This window comes from Ornithodoros turicata, chromosome 1, assembly GCF_037126465.1.
Source record: "Ornithodoros turicata isolate Travis chromosome 1, ASM3712646v1, whole genome shotgun sequence".
Taxonomy (NCBI): Eukaryota; Metazoa; Arthropoda; class Arachnida; order Ixodida; family Argasidae; genus Ornithodoros; species Ornithodoros turicata.
Window position 1 is genome coordinate 25,413,882 of NC_088201.1, and position 23,346 is coordinate 25,437,227.

At 45.5% G+C, this 23,346-nt stretch overlaps 1 long non-coding RNA gene across 3 annotated transcripts in view; it reads left to right on the forward strand.

The window, feature by feature from the left end:
- LOC135377692 (uncharacterized) overlaps positions 1 to 23,346 on the forward strand; it is an 89,551-nt gene that overhangs the window by 21,308 nt on the left and 44,897 nt on the right. For 2 of the 3 annotated variants that reach the window (XR_010418180.1, XR_010418182.1), the window contains exon 3: positions 167 to 329. This is a non-coding gene — a long non-coding RNA (uncharacterized LOC135377692). Of the gene's footprint in view, positions 1 to 166; positions 330 to 3,492; positions 3,567 to 23,346 lie in introns of those variants that run through there. The other variant, XR_010418181.1, reaches the window with a different exon arrangement.

Below are 23,346 nucleotides of genomic sequence, written 5' to 3' on the forward strand. Positions count from 1 at the left end.
GCATGCTTTCCTTCTTCGGTTAAACCTACATCAAAAGAAGCATTCCTTCACACTGGTTCCCCGATTTCAAGTCGAGCTGAAGATTATGTTTACATTTTTTTTCGACCTTAACGCTTAGAGCCATTGCAAATAGAACCTCTAATTTTCGATTATTCACGGCTTGCAGCTCCCGAATATCAACTTAAACCCCCGAATAACAAAACACACACCGTGGGGCAGCTCGCCGTTGAAAACATCGCACGAATCACTGACATGGCTGCGCGCGTGCGGAAAGTTCCCCCAGCATGCTGCACGTCACAGAGCCAGAAGGGGAGGCGCCACCTATCGAGGTACGTCATCGTTGTTTCTCGCAATATTAAATTATATTCGATATCGGACAGAAACATATTTCGCATGGCGAATAGCATAGCGTTTATAACCTGTTCATAATCCCGCGGATACACCTGTCATGCCTGGAATAAGCCGTACGGAGCAGGAATGTCTCCGTTGAGTCTAACAAAGAGCCTGAGCGCAGAACAGCAACACAAGCAAACCAACAAAAGCTTTAATTTACACAACGCAACAGGGATATACACGTGGGATCACGCACCGGGACCATGCATAAATGTTGCTGCAATAAATATTCCGTTTGCTCACACATCTTTCCTTTCTTGTCACACAACTATAGCTGAATGCTGAAGGGGTAAAATGTTTTTTTTTTTTTTTTTTTCATTTGCTAAAGATGCAGCACGAGGGCTGCAGTAGAGCGGGAAACGTTATTATGTAAGACTTTGGGCGTGCAAACATTTCTCCAGCAATAGCCGAGTAGAAACAACTCAGCGAATGATGTGAGCCGAAAAGCTGAGTACTATGGACACGTAATCACAGGAGCGTAACAACAATCCCCTGGAAACATAGCGGCCATTCCAAAGAGCCGGCACGGTGCAATGTCATTCCGGTCGCGGTCTTTCTCCGGCGTCAATCTTCCTGTACTCGGTACCAGCTGACGTTCTTCGCGTTTCCCATTGGCTGCATCTCGCTCCGCCTATGGGAACGACGGGGAACCAAACCAAAACTGCTCCAACAACGGTGAAAAAAGTCGATCTAATAAATCGGGAGACGACACCATCAGGGGAACACACCGCCGGCACCATCTTCTTAAAATAATGTCCAACCATTTCTTTGCCTGCCTCCCCCTTATTCACCAGATTCACTCTTCGCTATTTTCTTTCTTCTTGTACAATCTCTTCCACACGCACACGGTGGAAAGTGCGGGACCCCCATCGCACAATGCAGTCTCGTTAAACTTAAGCGTAGTTACGACGGGCAGGAAGGAGAGAAATATCGCTCTCCCATTCTTTTACTTTAGTGCGTCTTGCGTTTTTGAGACGAATGTGCCAATTACACGTTTTCGCCGTGACATCGCAGGAAAAGTGCACAAAAAGTCACCACGTTGTACTTTTATTTCTGCCTACATCCGCCTGTACGTATTTATTATTTTAACAGCACGCTTTTATTTTGGGTCTCGGTCTTTATACGTACTTGGAGCTGGTAACGATTAAAGACGCGCAAGAAAGTGGATGGAGGTGGATAATAATTGGAAATTACATGCGGAGACATAGTATTATATATATATTTTTTGTCCCTTTTTTTTTGTCCTGACGAAGACAGCGCCACTGTCGAAACGTCGACCATCCTTTTTTTTAATCTATGTGTTAAATTGCCCATTAAATAAATTAGTTTTTGTTAACATTCCTGTAATCTGTAGTCCAAGTCTTATTATTTCACTTATATATATATATATATATATATATATATATAGTATATATATATAGTATAGGACAATTAGGTTAATATATCAGATGGCTACGAAGTTGAATAAAAGTGAAATAATAAGACTTGGACTAGTAGAAGTACTTGGACTAGATATAGTATATATATATAGTATAGGACAATTAGGTTAATATATCAGATGGCTACGAAGTTGAATAAAAGTGAAATAATAAGACTTGGACTACAGATGACAGGAACGTTAACAAAAACTAATTTGTTTAATGGGCAATTTAACACATAGATTAAAAAAAAAAAAGGTCGACGTTTCGACAGTGGCACTGTCTTCGTCAGGACAAAAAGGACTTTGGACAAAAAAAGCTTTTTTGTCCTGACGAAGACAGTGCCACTGTCGAAACGTCGACCATCCTTTTTTTTTAATCTATGTGTTAAATTGCCCATTAAACAAATTAGTTTTTGTTAACGTTCCTGTAATCTGTAGTCCAAGTCTTATTATTTCACTTTTATATATAGTATATATATAGTATGGTATATATGTATATATATATATATATAGTATCTGTTTCTCTGCGTGCAGCCATAGAAGCCACCTTAATCTGTAATTTTGAATTTCAAACACGTCTAGTGTCATTTACTTGTTTCTTTAATGGCTTCCGCCCCCCTCAATATATATATATATATATATATATATATATATATAAAAGAACGTGCCGTATCATTATATGTACAGAAGTGTGAGGTGACACTATAGGTTGGAAACGTTTGGGTCATCTGGCACGACAGGAACCTTGTGTTTGTTTCATTCTCTAGGTGTGCTTTTATGGTTTATAGCCAAGACAAAGCTTTCAACAGTGGTGTTGCAAAATTGGTTTTGGATAAAACCGTGACACTATAAGCCTGATGTGATTTTATTTGAGCAATATTCTCTTCATAACTTGCAAAGTCTAAAATATGCCGCACTGCGAATTAGGGTTATGCAATACAATTGCAATTTATGCCATTTGCATGTCTTGTCTATGTTTCCTGTTTTGTTTTGTTTTGTTTTTTACATTTTTCTTAGACAAAAGCGCCTTATACAGTAACATGCTGATTTCATGCTATAGGACTTGGCCTGAATGAAACATCAGTTGGCCTCTTGCACTGCACATATAGAGCATATGTGTTTACGCAGAGGCAGTTCACAGAACAGTACGAAAGTGTCTGGCCGTGCAGACCAGGACAAAACGAGGACGAAGTGGGGTAAAAATGGAGCACCGAGGTTCATTAGAAAACACAGAACCGTAAGCAGAGAAGTAGCAAAATATAACAATGCAGACAACTTGGGACTAAAGCGTCTGGAGCAGACCGGTGGCTGTCAGGAATTTCTAGGTTAATGCTTCCTGCTCGTGTTGAGGAAGCCGTGTTGCCCTGCCAGAAAATGGTAGCATTTTCACAGTTATCGCGTTCTCTGTCTCTCTTTTTAAATAATCATGGTCCCAATGCTACATTTCTGCTAAATACTGACAAAGCCTTCATGCGGCTATAGCTACTGAAGAGCCTTAACGTAAAACGGTTGCTTGTTCCACTGTAAGTATTGGACGGCCCAGGGTGCTCGAACAGGGCACGGCGCCAGTTGTTTGTGTTCTGCCGTTTATCACAAGGCGGAACAGGCCTCATTGTGTATTTCAGAGCTCCCTAACGACCATGTTTCGTTTGTCCCCCCCACCACCTTTATCCCCGCAGCACCCCACCAATCTTGTGACGTGTCACCTCCAAATCAGCGGGAAGTCTCAACCGTCTGGCAACCTCTATGAAACCACAGTCCTTCCTAATCTTGTTTCGACGAACAGACTCTGAGCTGGAGATATAAATGATCGTATTTGTGTACGTCTTGCCGGCAATTGAATTACAAATCTTGAATCCCCCTCAGCACGTCTGCTGCCCTTGGGGACGGTCAACCATAGGGGGCGCAGGTGAACTTCCGAGGTTCCCTGCTGCTGTTGCGTTTTCGTTGGGGAAATGACCGTCCGAGAGCTGTTCACGCTAGTTTAAGTACCGCCTTAGCACCTGGTCTGTCTCTGACTGCGACGTAAACAAGGAAACGAACTTGTTTTCGCATTGCGCGTCGCTGCTGATATGCTCTGATGCATTATGACTGGTAGGACGCTTTCTGCTTAAGCAATTGGGAGCTACAGAGTTAACTATCAGCAGTATTATTTTTTATTTTTTTCAATCTCTGGTTCAATCACTTGTGTAAGCGTAGATTTCATTAGCGAAAGTGCATTGCAAATGTAATATAACTTTGAAGTGGCATGACAAACTGGAGCTCTTGGGGATGTGACACGCTTTAGGGTCGACACAATCAATCTGTCTCGGCGAGACATCAGTCTGCCACGGCTGGTTGGCTTGGCTTAAAGAGCCGTAAGAAAGAAAAATATATGGAGAGGTTGGCCGAACTCAACATTTAGCCGATTATTCTAGCACACTTACGGTGGCGAAGTGCCGCTATCAGATTTATAAAACTATGTGTGGTCCATAATGTTGGCAGGAGGCAGAAGTGTAAAATCAGAAAGGACATACGAAAATCGCTGTCTTGTGCTGTTCGCTTTGTGTTTTGTCTGTGTTTCCATCAAGCTCAGGGATATGTTGCAAACGACAAAAATATACGTCTTCAATACAGGTCTTCCAATGCTTTAGAAGTGTCTCGATAGATGTAGAAAAAAAAAAAAAATATTTTGGCTGAGTGCGCAACCAACCGTGCATCGCCTGCTGCACCTCTTCGTCGGTAGTGAAACTCTTGCCTCACGTCGCTTAATTCTTTGAGCTTTCCAACGATGTGGTATATACAGTGTGTTTGCTCTAACGTGTCCAGACATTATATTTAAAGCGAGCGATAAAAGAAAAGCAAGTGGTACTTTTCTGCTACTTGAGTAAGAAACAGGTACTGCTTCAATAGTAGCACCTGTATCTTAGTAAAGTAGCTGAAAAGTAGCGCTCGTTTCTCTTTTATCACTCGCTTTAAATAACATTTCTGGACACGTTAGAGCAAACACCCTGTATAGTCGGCGACGTCTGGAGAATATAGCCGGTGCGGCAGACATTCGAAACGCAGGTCTTGTATTGTTGCGACAATTGAACGCGCAGTATCGGGCCGAGCATTTTCGTGCTGCAAGAGAATGCCCGTACTCAGCAGTCCACGCCGTTTGGCTTTGATGGAAAGGCGGAGGCTTTCTGAGAATATCGGTGTACGTTGCACTGGTGCCCCTGGAGGTGTAGGGCTCCAAAATCGCACAATTTGCGTCCCAAAAGATTGTCGGCATTACCTTCCACACTGACGGTTGAGCGCGGAATTTTTTCGGCTTCGGTGACGTGGTATGCCGCCATTCCTTGCTCGCTGTCTTTGTTTCTGGCTGGTGGTAGTACACCCAGGTTTTATCTCCTGTCACGATTCTTCCCAGAAAGCCGTCGCCTTCTGCTTCGAAGCGCTGTAAAAGCGCTTGACAGGTGTCCACAGGCCGTTCTTTCAGTTCTGCTGTCAGCTGGCGAGGCACCCAACTTGTGGACACTTTGTGAAACGGAAAGACATCGTGGACGACGTGGTGTGCTGACCCGTGACTCATACCAAGATGTGTGGCTATTTCATCCACTTTTACGCGGCGATTTTCCTTCACGATGGTCTCAGCTGCTGCAATGTGTTCTGGTGTCACCACTCGGCGTGCCGGTCGTAGCGAATCTGTTACTGAATGCACTCCATCTCGGAACTTTCTCGTCCACTCATAGACTTGTGGCAGTGACAAACATGCACCCTCATACTGAATACTCATTCGTCAGTGAATTTAAATGGGTTTCGATCCTTCACTGTGCAGGAAACGAATGACAGAACGCCGTTCCTCTTTGGTGCATATAGCAAGTGGCGCAGCAATCTTAAAGGGACCATGAAAGGATATTTGACAAGTCTACGATCATTTTCAGTTTGTTCCTCTGTACCAAAGCATTCACCCTGTGAAATATGAAGTTGAAAATCGTCCAAATAGCGAAAATATTCTATATTAACCACGGTCGTGAACGGCGGCTGCTACGGCCCGCCTGCGATGCGAACTGGCCGTGACGTCATACACAGAGGATGTTCGCAGTCGAGATCCTCCTCCGATTTCAAAATCTAATTCATTGACAGCTAATTTATATACGTTGCCTCTCCTTCCTTCCTTTCTTCCGTGCGCATTTCAGAGTGATTTAGCCGACTGCAAACCGTCTGAAGCTAATTATGAGAACTTTGGATATCCTTTTCACCACCTCAGCCATAGATCCTTTTTTATCCCATGCTATAGCACCGCGAAGCAACCGTGGCTACGAGCGGCGTTCAGACTTGGGCAGATGGACTGCGAGCAGCAGGAAGGAATGTGAGACAGAGAGGGCTAGTGTGCGTCCTCGGACAACTTCGTGGGGAACTGTGCCGACATCTGCCTGGAGACTCTGCCAGAAAACCCAAGGAAAACGTGATGACCTCCAGCCCCACCTCTATTTTGTCAGTAGAAATAGATGAAGGTGAAGTTCAGCAGTGGAAGAAGACAACACTTCGAAGAGTGCTAAATGGATGGCGCTGGAGGTCATCCGAAACAACATGGCGGCTCAGTGTCGATACTCTGAAGCGTAGCTTATTTAGTGACTCTACTCACTATCATACACACAGCCAATTTTAACCGTATTCTGTGCACCGAGGGCGCAATTACCACACAAAAATAGCGGGGTGTGACCGCCAGATACATCCCTTCGAAGCGGGCTTACGTCATCGCCATCCAGTCCTCTCAGCCAATAGGCCATTTGCAAAAGTTCCAGGGAGCAGCGCGCGCCCTGGGAGGGCATGACGGGAAATGCTGTGCAGAATGACAGCGAAGGTGCATACACCAGTACGACGACGACGATCGGAGACTATAGCAAATCGCTATCGTTTTGCACAGCATTTCCTAGCACGCCCTGCCAGGGTGCGCGCTGCTCCCTGGAACTTTCTCAAATGGCGTATTGTGGACGACCGGGAGCACACACACCGCGGGACCACTTGGGTGCATGGTTTCGGTTTCGACAACAACGACGTCGTACGAGGGGCGTCCAAGTCAAACCGGGACTTTCTGTCTCCTGAGTGTACAAATGGCTCCCGCTACTTCTTTTTCGTCATTTTCACATGCGACAGGCCTCCGCGTTCACCACGTAGTGGTCCAAAGTTTGTGCAAAACAGAAGACACGTGCTAGACAAGATGGCCGATGACGAGGTGAGCGCGCACATCGAACAGCGAATTGTCATGAAGTTTCTCGTGAATGAAGGCGTAAAGTCATCTGAAATTCACAGAAGTCTTCAGGCTCAGTATGGCCACGATACACTTAGCCGCAGCAAAGCGTTTGAGTGGTGCAAACGGTTCCGAGACGGTCGTACATCAGTGCAGGCGATCCCGACCGGGGCGGCTCAGAGCCCAGCGTCAGAGTTCCTGAGAACATCCAACTTGTGGAGCGCCTGATCCTCAAGGACCGACGGATAACATGTCTCGAACTGGCTCAAAGACGGACCTTTCTATGGGAACGTTTAACACTATCATTCATGAACACCTCCATGTTTCAAAAAGCCGGGCCTCATCACCAAAGGAGTCCTCCTCCTACAGGACAATGCACGCCCGCATACCGCGCATCTCACGACACGCACCTTACAGGAACTTGGCTGGGAGTTGCTGCCACATCCCCCTTATAGTCCAGACCTCGGCCCAGGCGATTTCCATCTCTTCGGGCCACTGAAGGCGTTCCTTGGGGGCCGCCACTTCAGCTGCGACGACGACGTCACGAATGCGGTCCGATCATGGCTGCTACGCGTCGGTAAGGATTTCTACGCTGCTGGCATCCAAGCCCTCGTGAAACGCTGGGACAAGTGCATTAGTCCAGCTAGAGATTACGTCAAAAAATAAAACTAATTTCTCGCCGGTAAGTTCATTTTAGTTTTGCGAAAAATGAAAAGTCCTGGTTTGACTTGAACGCCCCTCGTATATCTGCCGTCGAAATCAGTAGAAATATGGCGAAACGCAAATTGTCAGCGATGCAGGAAGATATTATGCGACACACACAGCGTCTAGGAATCGTTCTGTACGCAGTAGCTCATAAAAGGCCACCGACAGAAACAATAGTGAGTTTTAGTATACCGTTGATAAGGTTATCGTGCCTATCGGAACCAATCGCAGTGGTGCGTGTCTCAGAATCTTATCCACTGATTGGTTCCGGTGGATACGGTTCGACGCAAGCCACGTTATCAACGGTCTGCTAAAACTATCTATTTTCTGACGAAGAAGAAGTTCAGAGAGGAAAACGTGCTCCGATAACCATGCTAACAGTCAACGACTACATTACACTTCTGGTAGGATTTTGTGTCAACGATTAGATACAATCTTATCTCCAGGTCAAATTAAAATATATTTCATGGCGAAGTTTGCAGGCTTGCTTGCAAATTTTGCAATTTGCTCGCAAAAGCCCGTCCGCGAATCGGCAAGCAATTATTAAGCGTTTCAAATGTTAGTCTCAACAGACGTAAAGCCAGACGTGCACGTATTTCACGTGCACATTTAATCCCCTAACTGCAACGACTCAATACTTTTATGGCAAAGCAAGAGAGTAATTCCTCTCTTCAAGTAAGAGAGGAATTCTAATTTTGCAGCAATTTTTGAGAATGTGAAATTATAGAGAAGTGTTCTCGAATGCCGTATGCTGGACGTAATATAATTCGTGGCTTTACGTCGCGAGACAACTGTGATCGTGTGCGGGACGTATCATATCGTATCGTATCGTGTCGTGTCGTTTGAGGAAAGGCGATCTTCCTGCCAGAGAGGGCGGCAAGGTGCCCTAAAAAGAAATGATAAATGAAGTAATAGACTCTCGGATGGGCACAGACAAGTAAGTAGCACATACGATGTAATGTCATGACAAAAGCAATAAACACACTCTACTGCAAATTACGACGTTTCGGTTTGTACCCTTTAAAGCAGTGGTTCTCAACTACGCACTCAAGTTCCACTCACGGGAGCTCGAGAGCGCCATGTTTGCGGAACCTCGCGACAAGGTTCCGCGGGACATCGGCTGAGAACCACTGGTCTGAAGCGAAGACAGGTTTTCACGGAGTCGTAGCTCCTTAGCTGCCGAAACACACTATCGTGCATATTTCAGATATCGTTCTACACTCTAAAAAATATAACTAATTTTTGGGTGTAATTTGACGATACCCTGACTCCCTTTTTGGTGTATATGCACACCCTCTGGTAAAACTACACCCCTCAGAAAGGGTGTCCTCTGAACACCTCTTTTAGTGTCCAGCAGTACCCTAACTGACTCCATTTTTGGTGTATGTCTACACCCCCAGGGAAGACAACACCCTTCAGTAAGGGTGTTATGCCGAGGGCAACAGAAACACAACAGGCAAAATAACAGCCATAATATTTATTTGGATTACCTATAATACACGGCACGCACTGTAATAAAAATTGCATGGTCACCGCACGTACAAAATATATAAGTGTCGACCAATATAGCGACGAAGATGAAGGTATTACGGTGAGACCAAGAGAAGTCCTGCCTGTGTAGTAAAGAAAATGAACTGTGAAATGCCTTCGTCAAGTTAAGGGCGAATCACAGATTACATGATAGTTACGCAGATGGATGAGGCTAGAGAAGAATTAAGACCAGACAAACACAGCCCTCGTCAACACGCAAGCAGCTCAAGATAGAAAGTAAGGCAATCGGTAAAGAGTCAGCGAAGTGTCGGTAACGAGACTCGAGCCCATACCTCTCTGATTTCTTGTCAAGTGTACTACCAATTACACCATGTCGAAATCGCAAACATACCAACCCACCATGGGCTTTGTTCAGAAGACACGCACAGCCATTGACTCAACACATCTGACCGAAAATCAGAGGGTTTTGGCCTTGTGGCTTCGTTTCCTGCTGCCTCTTGCCTCTTGAGTCGTTGACTCTTGCCAGCTGCTTTACTTTCTACCACAAATTGCACCAACTGCGTTTGTTACGTATACCTCTTGACTTTGCATAACGGCCACATGTGACCGTTACAACGCGACGCGCACTGTTCTCTGATCTAATCCGTGCATTCCACTTAAGGTTCAAATATAATCTGAAAATACCCGCTTCAAAGGCGCCTCAATCAACAAGACAAAATACACCGACAACACATACCAAACAGCACGATGCAGCGAGCCGCTCGGACAAGTTACTCCATCCGAGGGGCACGGCGCAGCCGTGGCTTGCCTCCGTTCGAGGCCCGGAACAGTAATCCTTGCAGTGTCATACTAAACTGAGATGGTCAAATGACCTGTAGTTCAACAGACGGCCTGCCCAAAGAGGACGAAAACTACAACAACTAACTCCAACCGCCATAGCTGGAGAACACAGAGTAAACAGCACACTGTTGCCAGACCTGTCGTAGCGAAGCATTATAACCTTGATGGCCACTACACCTTTCTCACACCAATTCTCGAAATTACACCCTGCAGTGCGGGACATATACATATTGCACCTATTTCACACATAAAACACGGTGTATATTCTTTTCCTTCGGGTGTAATGGGGGAGTAGAGCAATTGATACACCCCAAATACACCCCAATTACACCTAAAAAGGAGTTTTATTTCAGAGTGTAGATTACACTTTGAGCTAGAACTCTTAGCGCATACAAAGCCGTCTAAGTAACTTTCATTTCGCGGCTGTATAGTTCGTTATAACTTCCAACGATGTTCTTTCGAGTAATTTTCAGTGATTACCCTCTTCATACAGAACGAGCAATATGTGCCGTCGAAAACAGCTAATGTGACAGGACAACCCGATGCTCTTCTCCCGTTCTATTAACTGTAGTATCACTTTCCCGAAAGACTAATCCCTATCGTTATCCATCCGTTGGGCATGGCAGGCGGAACAGACACGGTTCCTGTGACCGTGCTCTGTAGGATTTCGAAAAAGTGACTAAACGCCAGATATGGCTCTGGGTGGGGGTAGTCGATGGGGTGGCATAGATTCCCTCTGTACTGTCTGCTGTATTCTAATTCGCTTCTCTTTCTGCAAAGCCCTGTGGACTAGTAGAGAATAGAGCCCAAGTGTTCTGACGGCTGAAAGCCCGCCCAACCGTGAAATTGAACTCTCCGCTGTCTCTTGGATGTCGACGAGTGTTACCCGCCAGTTCCCCTTCACCCCGACCAGGCATTTCCAGTGTCACCGTTTCTCTTGACACTTAATGTTTTGGCTTTTATACTTTCTTCTCCGTATCTGATGCCAGCCTCGTTCGCCGTTAGTCGCGCACTTTATCTGTGAGAGAAGGTCGGCTGCGAGTGGCTGACAACTGCCTTCCCGACTTTCCAGCGGAACGGCGTATTTTTCTCACAGAGTGAGAAGAAAAAAAAAATGGAGCCACGAATGCCCTGGACGATAGGAATTGGAGGCTTGATTTTTCGATACAAGTGCATTATTAGATTATAGGGCAGTGCAGCTGCACACCTTCTGTTTGCTGATTCTGGCAAATGCACTGTGAATACGGACAAGGCGTCGGGAGCGGGGCTCGTTAGGTACTTTGAAGCGTCTGACTGCTAACTGTATCTGCTGAATTTCCTTGCAAGAGACGTGTGCCATATGTTTCCCTTGGCGCACGAATATGAAGCATTTTCACCGGCTCCTTCCATACCGGGACAAAGACGAACGTGGTTCGTCCGTGGTGCGAAATAGTTCGTATAGCTTCACCTTCTATTTGTTTAAAGTACGTAATGTGTCCGACTTATTGGCATATTTTTACAAAAATCAGCCACTTGAACTTACAGGTACAAACGCACACAGCTAAGCAAGCTATTTTACAGTGTTTGGCTACAATCCGCACGTGAGACGCCTTTCGTCATCTATCTCAGTTCATGCCGTTTCTCCTTCAGAAAAACCAATTTAGTTCCACATATACTGTAAACGCATATTTCGCAGATGTCAGCACATTTGGTTCCAACTGCCCCATGTCATCATCTGTGTATGTGTGTGTGTTCCAAAGGCAGGTTCGCCAGCCCATTTATGTGCATGTCCAAGGTCATTGATATGTATATAATCTAGGAACAGATGAGCCTGTAGGATGGTTTGCAAGGGGCACTTATTATTGTTAACTAGACGATTCGGCGAGGCAGGGCTTCCTTCAACAGCACCTTCAGTCTTGTTGGAGGCAGCGCCACCTGCCGAAAGGATCGACGAGCCACTCACCCCAGTTTTAACGAAACAAACCCTCCTTGTAAATGCCGGCTCTTTGCCTGTTTCTATAGTTTTTACATATTTATTTTGACTTTCGCGGACATCCGCGCCGTTTAATTTCGTGTACAAAATGATGTACCAGGGGCGTTCAAGTCAAACCGGGACTTTTCATTTTTCGCAAAAGTAAAATTAACTTGCAGGCGAGAAATTAGTTTTATTTTTCAACGTAATCTCCAGCTGCACTAATGCACTTGTCCCAGCGTTTCACGAGGGCTTGGATGCCAGCAGCGTAGAAATCCTTACCGACGCGTAGCAGCCATGATCGGACCGCATTCTTGACCTCGTCGTCGCAGCTGAAGTGGCGGCCCCCAAGGAACGCCTTCAGTGGCCCGAGAATGGAAATCGCTGGGGGCAAGGTCTGGACTGTAAGGGTGATGTGGCAGCAACTCCCAGTCAAGTTCCTGTAAGGTGCGTGTCGTGAGATACGCGGTATGCGGGCGTGCATTGTCCTGTTGGAGGAGGACTCCTTTGGTGATGAGGCCCGGCTTTCCGAAACTGGAGGTGTTCGTGAATGATAGTGTTCAACGTTCCCGCAGAAAGGTCCGTCTTTCGAGCCAGTTCGAGACATGTTATGCGCCGGCCCTTGAGGATCAGGCGCTCCACAAGTTGGATGTTCTCAGGAACTCTGACACTGGGCTCTGAGCCGCCCCGGCCGGGATCGTCCTGCACTGATGTACGGCCGTCTCGGAACCGTTTGCACCATTCAAACGCTTTGCTGCGGCTAAGTGTATCGTGGCCATACTGAGCCTGAAGTCTTCTGTGAATTTCAGATGACTTTACGCCTGACAATTCGCTGTTCGATGTGCGCGCTCACCTCGTTGTAGGCCATCTTGTCTAGCACGTGCCTTCTGTTTTGCACAAACTTTGGACCACTACATGGTGAACGCGGAGGCCTGTCGCGGGTGAAAATGATGAAAAAGAAGTAGCGGAAGCCATTTGTACACTCAGGAGACAGAAAGTCCCGGTTTGACTTGAACGCCCCTCGTACATACACTTCTATGTGCGTGTTTGCATGTGTGAAAAAGCATATAGTTGTATATTGATGCTATATACTTAGCGTCGCATTGAAAAAGTGTTAGCACAGCACTTTCATTGTGCTGAAACTTTTCTGCTGTAGGTCATTATTAGGCTTGTATAAAGGTAATGGCTTCTATACCACATTCGTTCTAGGGCTGCGGACCTGGAGTTCATTGTAGAATGAAAGAACAACAACAACTTTATTTTGAATATGGTGAATGGGGAGTTTCATCGCCAGGGGGGATACTCTATACCCTATTGCTGATGTGGGGAATGAAATAATGAGCCCCTTCACAATAAGGATCGAAGTCCTATGGTGTCCAGAAATGTCAAAAGAGCTTTGAGGGCAGAGCGTTGGTGGGTTGGATTTGGCCAGGGACCAAGCAATGTCCAATCAAAGAAGTTTATGTATTACTAAGCGGATACGAGGAAATGTGTCCTTCCACGGGTGCAACCGCGTAGCACCGAACTACTGGGGGAGTCAAGTGGTGGAAGAGGGAGAAAGAAACATGCTGCCAGTAGGGACAAAGGAGGGAAGCCAAAACGCCGGCGTCAACCACTTTCCAAGCGACAAAAATTGCACTTTTTCCCCATCGATAAAAAATTCCATAGTGCAGCAACATCTGATTTATGCTGCAAAATATGTATTTTGCTGACCTGCACTTTTATGCGTCTTCATGAATATTTGGCAAGAGCTTGTGCATAACCCTATTCCGTAGCAAATACCAAACGTTTTTATTGTTATTTCCGTGACTTGTTCACGGAAAAGGAATTAATGAGGTAGCGCCCTTCAGTGAGACGCTTACGAGAGCACAGAGGGAGAACGTTTGTGTAATGTTAATGTTTCTGTCATCACAATACGACCATGCGACTAAAGCGAGACTTATCCGATGAAGATGAAGCGATTGTAATCTTACGAGTTTAAGCGCAACTCACAATGCCTCACTGCTTGTATGTCTGCTCGGCTGCACCGTCAGTTGCATGTTTGAGTTGCTCCCTGGATTATTAATCGAAGCATCAGCGTTATTGGTGTCACGCTTCACCGAAGCTCCCGAGCAAAACAACCGAGCCAGTCTGGCCGGTAGCGAGACATTCAATGACACTCGTGGAGATTGACCTGGAAGTGGAGATTTTCTCCTTTACGGCGCTGAAGCGTAAAGGGCGTCCTAAACTTTATTGTGACTATAGAGTGAAGTTTCAGAGAGCGTAAGCTACCTACGACAAGGTGGGATTTTCAGCAGACACCATTCCAAGCTTTCTTACGTTTTTGCGCGCTTCTAAATTTATTATTCTTTTCGAAACTTCGCAACGCGTCAGCACAGCTTCATGTAGGATGGCTTCTGTGCTGAAGATTAGAGTAAGTACGTGGTGCTTCGAAAGCGCTGACTTTGACGAAAGGTAAAACGGATTTACTGAGATTTACTTCCTCGACTTTGACGCACGCCCGAGTAGCCTCTTCATGGTGTGGTCCCAGGTCGTTATTGCCGGAGGGATCTACGAGAAATATATTCCGACTTATGTAACTCTCCACATATTGTGATATGCGTCGTTTATTCTCGACCCTTCAGCGGTCTGTCCAATAGTCGGTACGCGCCTTACATAACATATCGTTAGATGATGTTTTCCATAGGTGAACGCCTAAAGGGACGGTCGCATCCGATTTCGAAACTATAGTGTCATTTTATTCCTCGTTGACCAATGACCGGGGTATCGAAAATCCCTCGCGAAAGAGTGGCGTAGTTTGACTATTATCGATGGAATACATACATCACTTATTTAATATCTAAGCACTTTTCGGACGAAAAAATTAATCAAGTAGATTGTCGACCGATGCCGAACATAGTACTATCGGTTTCATAGATGGATTTCCGGAGGCGACCGTCCCTTTAAAGGATACTTATTAAATGGGGTGTGGGGTGCGTTCAATACCTTAAGAGTATGGAGGGCACCTCCGAAAATCTATGTCCTTTTCTTTTCTTTACTGCGTGATATGAACATCCTACCTTCAAGAAAACCACGTAAAATATTTTCTTTGTGAAGCGCGTATTTTCCGAGAAAATTAGTTTGCAAGAATGCGCACAGCAGCGGTGAACTCTCCCAGCTCCTTCCGACGTGTTGTGACGTCAGCTCATCCGAGCACTTTCATTGGCTGCAGAGAACCGTCTGCTACAGCGCGGGAGCAAGGCGACCTGTCGACTGAATTCGAATCCGAGTTGGGAGTTCGTTGGTGACGGGTCTTGGTGAGTCGCTCTACCGGGGCCTGTCGTCAATGGCTCGCTTCCTGGACTGGCTCTCTTTTCCTATTTCCCTCTCCCCTTTTCCAGCCCAAACACTGCCTTTTTCGTAGTTGTTGTTGGGATTCCCTCGGTCGTCCTCGCTCAAACGAAGACCGCCGACGTTCATCTGCAACTCCACTGATTCGATCCTGCGATAGTCATGACGTTGCCTGCTCAAGCTAGGTCAATTACGCAAGGAGAAATTACTCAGTCAACTACCACCACGTCGACTGTTTGGGTCAGACGCGGAACGCACGGTGCCGAGCACAACCGCAAAAAGAAAGGAAAAAGAAGGCGCGCGCCTCACTATTGGGCGGATGAGATGACGTTGCAGACTTGGAGCCAAGAACATGGCGGTCTCAGGAGAGTTGTGTGCAGCTCCCGCTACGGGGCACTACCGATGAGCATCCATATATTGGACACCGTTTCGGTTTCTGCACCGATAGCTCCCCTAGCGATACCCGTTACAACTCTCCTGATTCCGCCATGTTGCCCTATTCAGATACACGGAAGCCGATGTTTTCGTCACTTTGTTTATTTTTTACGCTGAGTATGGCTCCCACGATTTTTCTGGAGCTTTCGCACGCATAAATGCGCCACCGTGCGGCACCGGAAGTTCGTCAGGTAAGCAGACAACGAATTACGTGTGCAAACGCCACTGGAGTTTATCGAGTGTTTTTTGTTTTTGATCCCTTCCATGCCTCCTTTCAGAACGAAAGCTATGAGCGTGTTTGCGCGTGTTGGGACATACCCTGACGGGGAACCGGAAAAAATGTTCCCGGAAAAAATGTCCCCGGAAGAAATGTCCCTGGAAAAAATGTCCCCTGAGAAATATTGTTGCGAAATCCCCGGTTGCGATATTGCCGGTCTTGAAGTCCACGGACTCAAAATAAATACTAAAATACCTAACCACTTATTAAGTGTTTTTACTTGGAAAGCTTGGGCCACTTTCACTTATGATTTCGCGTAGACAATACACTGCAATCAATTGTCACGTTTGTTGATACAACACATTGCACACTTGGCTGGGATATTCTTATTTTGTTTCTTTCTTCTTATACTAAGAAGTATATCCTGCGTGACGTCACACTGACTGGTGTGCAATCAGAACGCCGGGATTTTGCGACTGTAGATTTTAGGCCTGATGACGCAGCTATCCTGGGCGTACATTTTTCTGTACCTACTCGCGTGGAGTAGTGGTTAGGATGGTCGCCTTTCACGCCGAGGCTGGGAGGTGGCGCGGGTTCGAATCCCCGTAGCGGCTGTGCTGTCTGACGTTTTCACTGGGGCTTCCCGCAGACTTTCCAGACGAATGTCGGCACACCTTGCCCTGAAGTCGGCCCTGGACGCATACTAACCCCCTGTCACCCTCCTTCCCGCTGTCCTCTGTCCAGGTCTGTACACCGCGTACAGCAACAGTTGCTTCGCGGCGCTAACACGGGAAAAACATTTTCTCTGCTAATTAACACAAATGTAAAGTGTCACAGAAAGGCATACGCCGCCCAGTTTCAACAAATCAGGAGAGATGTCATTCAGAATGACTAGGAGCATGTCAAGCGGATCGACGGGCAGGGTGATGATTAAAAAGGAAAATAAAATGCGGGGGAAAAGCAACAAAATTGACAGGCAAAAATGTATTTCAATATGTCTCGCGGTGTCATGCGTTGCGTCTCTGGAGCCCCATGACTATACCTGGCCGCTTTAGTGCAAGAAACAACGAAATAAATGCACCAAAACTGACCGTCGTCACCCAGAGCGACCACCTAGGCAAAGAAATGATATGTGTGAATAGTCATTTTAAAACGGAATTGAATACGAATAAATTACGCGACTCGTTGAATAACCGTATCGGATACATATACAGCATATGTTGACGATATGTAGTATATACTTGTGTAGCGCTCACTCTGTTTTATGCCCTCCATGTGCCGGCCTTACGTGTGCAGCTTCGGGACAATTCAAATATATTCGGTTTAGAAGAAACATGAATTCGATTCGGAATTCGAACATTGAATTCCATCTTTGATTTGGGAATGGAATAGGATATACGATTACTCTCTTCGGTGTCCCAAAAATCCGAATATTCACACCGTCCTAGTAAAAAGTCAACGTCCGAAGTCAACCAGTCCACGCGTACCAAAAGTGAATGTTCCTCAGGGGACATTTTTTCTGGGGACATTTCTTCCTGGACCCGCCTTGAGGTGCCTCATGCGTACTCTGTCTTTTTTTTTTTCCCCGATATTTACATTCACATTGACATGATGGCACGAAAATCTCCGTTGAACTCGTAAATGGACGTACGAGGGAAGCTTCTGGTAAATTTGCACCTTCATCTTATACAGCCAAATGTTGAGGCAATTGACATTCTAAGACAAAAAAGGAGCACAATGGAGAGTAATTGCAATTTCTAGTCCCTTAGACTGCAATTACTCCCCATTTTAGTCCCCTAACCCCGAAGTTTACTCCCCAGGACAGCAAATAGTCACTGAACTTCGCAAGTGGTCTCCCGAATGCAACAGTCCACGTAAATACGTATGTGCTCTTCGTAAATTTGATGGAATAAGGCTATATAATTTAGCTAACGTAGCAATTTTCCACCCACACGCAGGAAAAAATAGCTAGAGGTTCTTTCTTGCGAAATTGTGCCCTATGCATGTCGCAAGATTTTATATCACTCGACATGTCACGGTTGACGGTTTAATTCAACGTATTTTCATTCATGCACATGAATTATGTACCCGGAACTCTAAGAACAGAGCGTGAAATGCAGAACCCACTCAGTGACATTCATTTAGTCCAGTGCATTTACTCCCTAAAGGGACAAATTTTTGTGGCAATGCATTTAGTCCCCAAAAGGACTAAAATTACTCCTTTTTCCTTTTACACTCTAAATCTTTTCACACCTTTAAAGGTGTAATAGCGTGCATGGCGCACGCCTTTTTAGGTGTAATTTTGGTAACATCATAATGGAGCACGGTTTCGCACAAATTTTCTTTACTCGAGTCTTGTCTGTCCTCCAAAAATTCAGTCTTGCAACATCTCAACATTGTTCAACAGTATTGTAGACACTTGCGCGTGCTCGATTATCGATAGCGATGCCTATATGAATTAGCTCGTACCTACGATATCCAAGACATAATGAAAGCAAGATTTGCACTGACACTTGATCTTTAGTAGTGCTTTCCAAATTTTGTAAAATATCATCCTGGAGATGCAATGTTAGGCAACCAGGTTGAATGTGCATAGCGCACACCTTTAAAGGTGTGAAAAAGTTTTACAGTGTAGTGCACTCCTCACACTTGCAACATGTTTTAACTTAGTAAATTTTAATTTGTTTGTGCAGACAGATGACGGTTCCTCGAATAGCTAAAGGGATGGGCATCTCGACGACAGTTAGTACAAGATACGCTCCGAGAGTGCTGGCACCATTTTAGAAGGACACGAGGCTGCAGTGTTGTCAGGAGAACTCTGAGATGGTCGGTTACTCGGCGTGACGCGGGCGTATCACAGAGATTCTGAGTGTTGATTGTTGTATGCGTAGTGGAAGCTTAGGTCTTCCCCAATCCTAAAAAAAATGCAATATGTAAAAATCATCGACTTTTGCTTCTGCCGTTCACACAAGACAGCCGGGAAGGGACCTTCCGGAGGAAGGGAAGGGGAAAAAACAAAGGGAACTGACGCCAGGTGTGTAAAACCCCTGTCACACGGGCAGTCTTCAGTGATCACTGAGACCAATGGCCATTGAACATATGCATGGCCCCACCAAGCGTGTAACGTGTCAACTTCCCAAAGAGCGTTCGATCCAATGCTTTTTGAATAGTCGACATATTACACGCTTGATGGCGCTACGCGCATGTTCAATGGCCACCGGTTTCAAGTCATTGAAGACGGCTCGTGTGATATGGGTATTACTCTTCCAGGACAATGCGCCGGTCCACTTGTTTGGAGTAGCGCCACCAAGAGTGTAACGTGTCAACTTCTCAAAGAGCATTGGATCCAATGCTCTTTGAATAGTTGACATATTACAGGCTTGATGGCGCTTGCATGTTCAATGATCATTGAAGACTGCCCGTGTGATAGAGGTATTACTCTTCTACGGCAATGCGCCGGAACACTTGTTGGAAATAGCGCCACCAATCGTGTAACGTGTCAACTTTAAAAGAGCATTGGATCCAATGCTCTTTGAGTAGTTGACATATTACAGGCTTGACGGCGCTTGCATGTTCAATGACCATTGATTTCAATGATCATTGAAGACTGCCGGTGTGATAGGGTATTACTCTTCCAGGACAATGCGCCGGTACACTTGTTGGGAGTAGCGCCGCCAAGCGTGTAATGTGTCAACTTCTCAAAGAGCATTGGATTCAATGCTCTTTGAGTAGTTGACATATTACACGCTTGATGGCGCTACGCGCATGTTCAATGGCCACCGTTTTCAATGATCATTGGAGACGGCCCGTGTGATATGGGTATTACTCTTCCAGGATAATGCGCCGGTACATTTCTTGGGAATACCGCTATCGAACATGTGGGTTTCCACAGTTAACCCGGCTCCCACCTGACCTTACTCCCTCTAATTATTTCTTGTTTCGAGATTTGGAGAAATCTCTTCGCGGACAGCATCTTTCGAGCGATGAAGTTAGAGGGCAGTGGTGTCCTGGCCTGGAAGTCAACAAAAATAACTTATTTTCAAAACTGGTAGTTCATTGCAAGAAAAGTGAGTGAAATGTGTTGAATTGCCAGGGCTTTATATGAAATAAGACGAAAAACTCAATTTTTCTGCAATTTTCTTATTTTCTACTTGTATAGACAAACTATTAAACGTCCTCATATCACAGATTCCTTCACTCTAAATCAGGTAACGCATATGTAACGGTTAAGTACCGCTTGGCCAGGAGGTGCATTTTTTTAAAAATGTACCTCTTAAAATTAAGAGGTACATGCGCCCTCAGATGCGGTACATGTAACGGATAGCGCGCAGCGATTTAGGCCTACCCGTCGGGGTGGTTCCCCTCCTCCACGATATGTTAACAGCCCCAGGAAGCTACGCTGTACGATAAATATCACAAACAAATACCTTCATTCGAAAATTATATGGACGTAACCAAGGGGAAAATACAATGTAAAAAAAAATCCAACAACCGAAATAGCTTGCCTGAAAAACATGCCTACTGGCTTGTGTAATCCAGGTGTAAAGTGCAATCTAGGCTCCTCTAATTCGCGCATCAACGTTCGTGCATGAAGCACAAAGTTCGTTGTCTCCGTCCCTCAGTCGTTGTGTCCAGCCTGCCGGTGATCAGGACCACTGGGAATCAGAGCGAAGATGAAAAAAATACGTCGTGCAGACGAATAATTACTTCAGAGATAATATACGCACCTTAAATGACTCCAATCTTGAAAGCGTCGAACGAATTTCCTCGAAGACCGAGCAGACTCGTCCCCGCTCCCCGACGTTTCAAAACAAACTGATTTGCAGCGGTTCCAAGAAACGCATTCTTCCCAAACGTGCGATCCCTCACGGTCACGGGTTCTAGTTATTGCACTTCTTTGACAGAATGGTAGTGCTCATCCAATACGGCACTGCCGCATAAGGGAATTTATTGACTGGTATTCGGAATCACACGAAATATTTTTGCAGCGCATGGATATCGCGAGAAGGCGTTCCTACTCATGCGCCGGAAACACGCGGTACATATGTGGTACAGCTGCTATAGATCGCGCTTAAAAGGTATTTTGCCGATAGGGATGTGTCCCGGAGCCCTTGTACCGTTTGAATTTCGCAGTGGTCGCGAACTGTACCTGCTGGTTGAGGACTGTACCTCATGTGTACCGCTTGGCCCAGGTGCGGATCCTCTTTCATGCGGTACATATCGGGTGCCGGATTTAGAGTGTTGGAATACTCCCAGTGGTCCTCCGCCGAGACTCGTCCCCTCTTACATTGGATTGAATTGGATTGGATTGGATCGGATCGGATCTTAGTTTACATTACGAGTTTACACGTGTACTGGCAAGTGTCGTTACCAATATGTTCAGTTTCCTGATGTGGCGCTGTAAGGGGTGACGGAATCTCTAGGTAGGCGTAAGATCTGTGCTAAACAACTTCGAAAGTAGGAAGCAGCTATCAGGAAGTAGTGGAGATCATATTGCAGAATCGTTGCTTATGGCAAAATCTATTTAAAAAAAGCACTCGTAGTTTCGTAAAAAATCGCAGTTCGCTTAAAAAATCTACTTACTTATCACACTCGGTACGTGAACACACACACACACACACAAAAGTGATAAAGACGCAAGTATAACTCGGTACTTATTCATGCAGACAAATATATTCTCAAAAGCGTAGCGGCACTAATTATTGAATTTCACGCTTTAGATGGCACCCTAGCGGGTGGGGGAAGCCTAATGAGAGCAGCGAATCCCCATTGAGTACACCAGTATAAAGATTTGCAGTACATCATGATTCTGCAAGGAACAAAAGTGAGTTGAACTCCTGGCACAATATTAGTCACCAAAGCAGTCAGTCACGCCTCGTGGTCAGAACCTTGTGAGGGGAGACGGTATATTATACCCCAAGCGTCGTCCTCAGGCGGTTCCGATCTACTGCTGACCCCACGTGCAAAAGCAAGAAGCACCGTCGCAGGGGTGGGACTCACTTCATGATGAATGGGTTATTTGTATGAAAATGAGTGTTAGCACAACGTCTTTTAGTCACATCTGGTCCACCGTGGAAGGGAAAGCGAGCCGCTTTGCGTCTCTCACTTTTTTTGGTAACAGCAGTCATGCATATCGTTTCTTTTGTAGCGTTCCCTAATGTTCGGGCCTTTGTGGGCGCCTCCGTGTTGACTTAGCTGCGGTGTTTCATTTCGGATATTAAAGAAAGGTATCCTCACTATTTTTCGTGCAGCTCTCGTCTCGCGTACAAGGTGTTGCACACAAACACACGGTAATATTGTTCAGAATGCAATAGCACCTTCTAGGAAGGTATTGGTGAGTTTGCTAATGTGTGTACCGTTATTTGAATATTTGACAACAACAACCACAACTTTATTTCGGGATGATGAATGGGGAGTTTCATCGCCAGGGGCGATACTCAATACTTACTGCATACTCAATACAGCAGGGGCGATACTCAATACTGCAATATTTGAAAGTGATATTTGGTTATTTGAAAGTTATAACCTTTGGTCAGGTTAAAGAACAAAGAAGTGCTGTCCCGGCAACTGCTCAGGGTGTCTCCTAGGGGCTACGTTCCTTTTATACGTCACAGCGGAAGGAAAAGAGAATTTTAACAGATCGATAAATGAAATACTAGCATTGCATGTAAAATATCATAGTATCCACTATCCACCCACATATATTTCAATTAAACGCGCAAGCATACAAGTATATGCTTTCGTTGTGTCGTGCGAACATAGGAAATTTCAGAAAGTCACCAGATCAGATATCTAAGCATTGATTTCGGAATTTAAAGACTAAATTCAAGTTGAAATTGAGAAAATTGTAGTCGTGTAGGAAGCCTTTCATACTTGGCCTCCGTACTTGCTTAGGAGGAAGCGGTTGCTAGATACGAAGTTATAGTGCTTACCATAGTTGTTACTGCCATTCGCGGAACATAGAATAATTTCATTTTCAGTGAAGCCGCTGATATGATTTCCTCGAGGTCTCGATACAGACTACGACTTCTTCGAGGGCCTCTTTGCTTTATAGCAGTCATGGCGGGAGCTACGCTTATGCCGCTTCCCCATTCCACATCCAGGGAAAAGAAAGAAGAAAAAAGTCATTGTTTGAAGCACCAATCCCTGGCAGGTTGACAGTTCGTCGGCTGTGTCAAGACCTCCAAATTCTTTCCCAGTCTCTCTGTCCATTGAATGCGTTAGTCACGAAAGGAAGCTTACGCTTGAGCTTTGTACTTTATAATGAGGGCTTGGGGAATCTTGTAATACAGTACAGTTCGCCAGGATTGGGCAAGTAAAACAAGTACTACGACTAGGCTATTCGA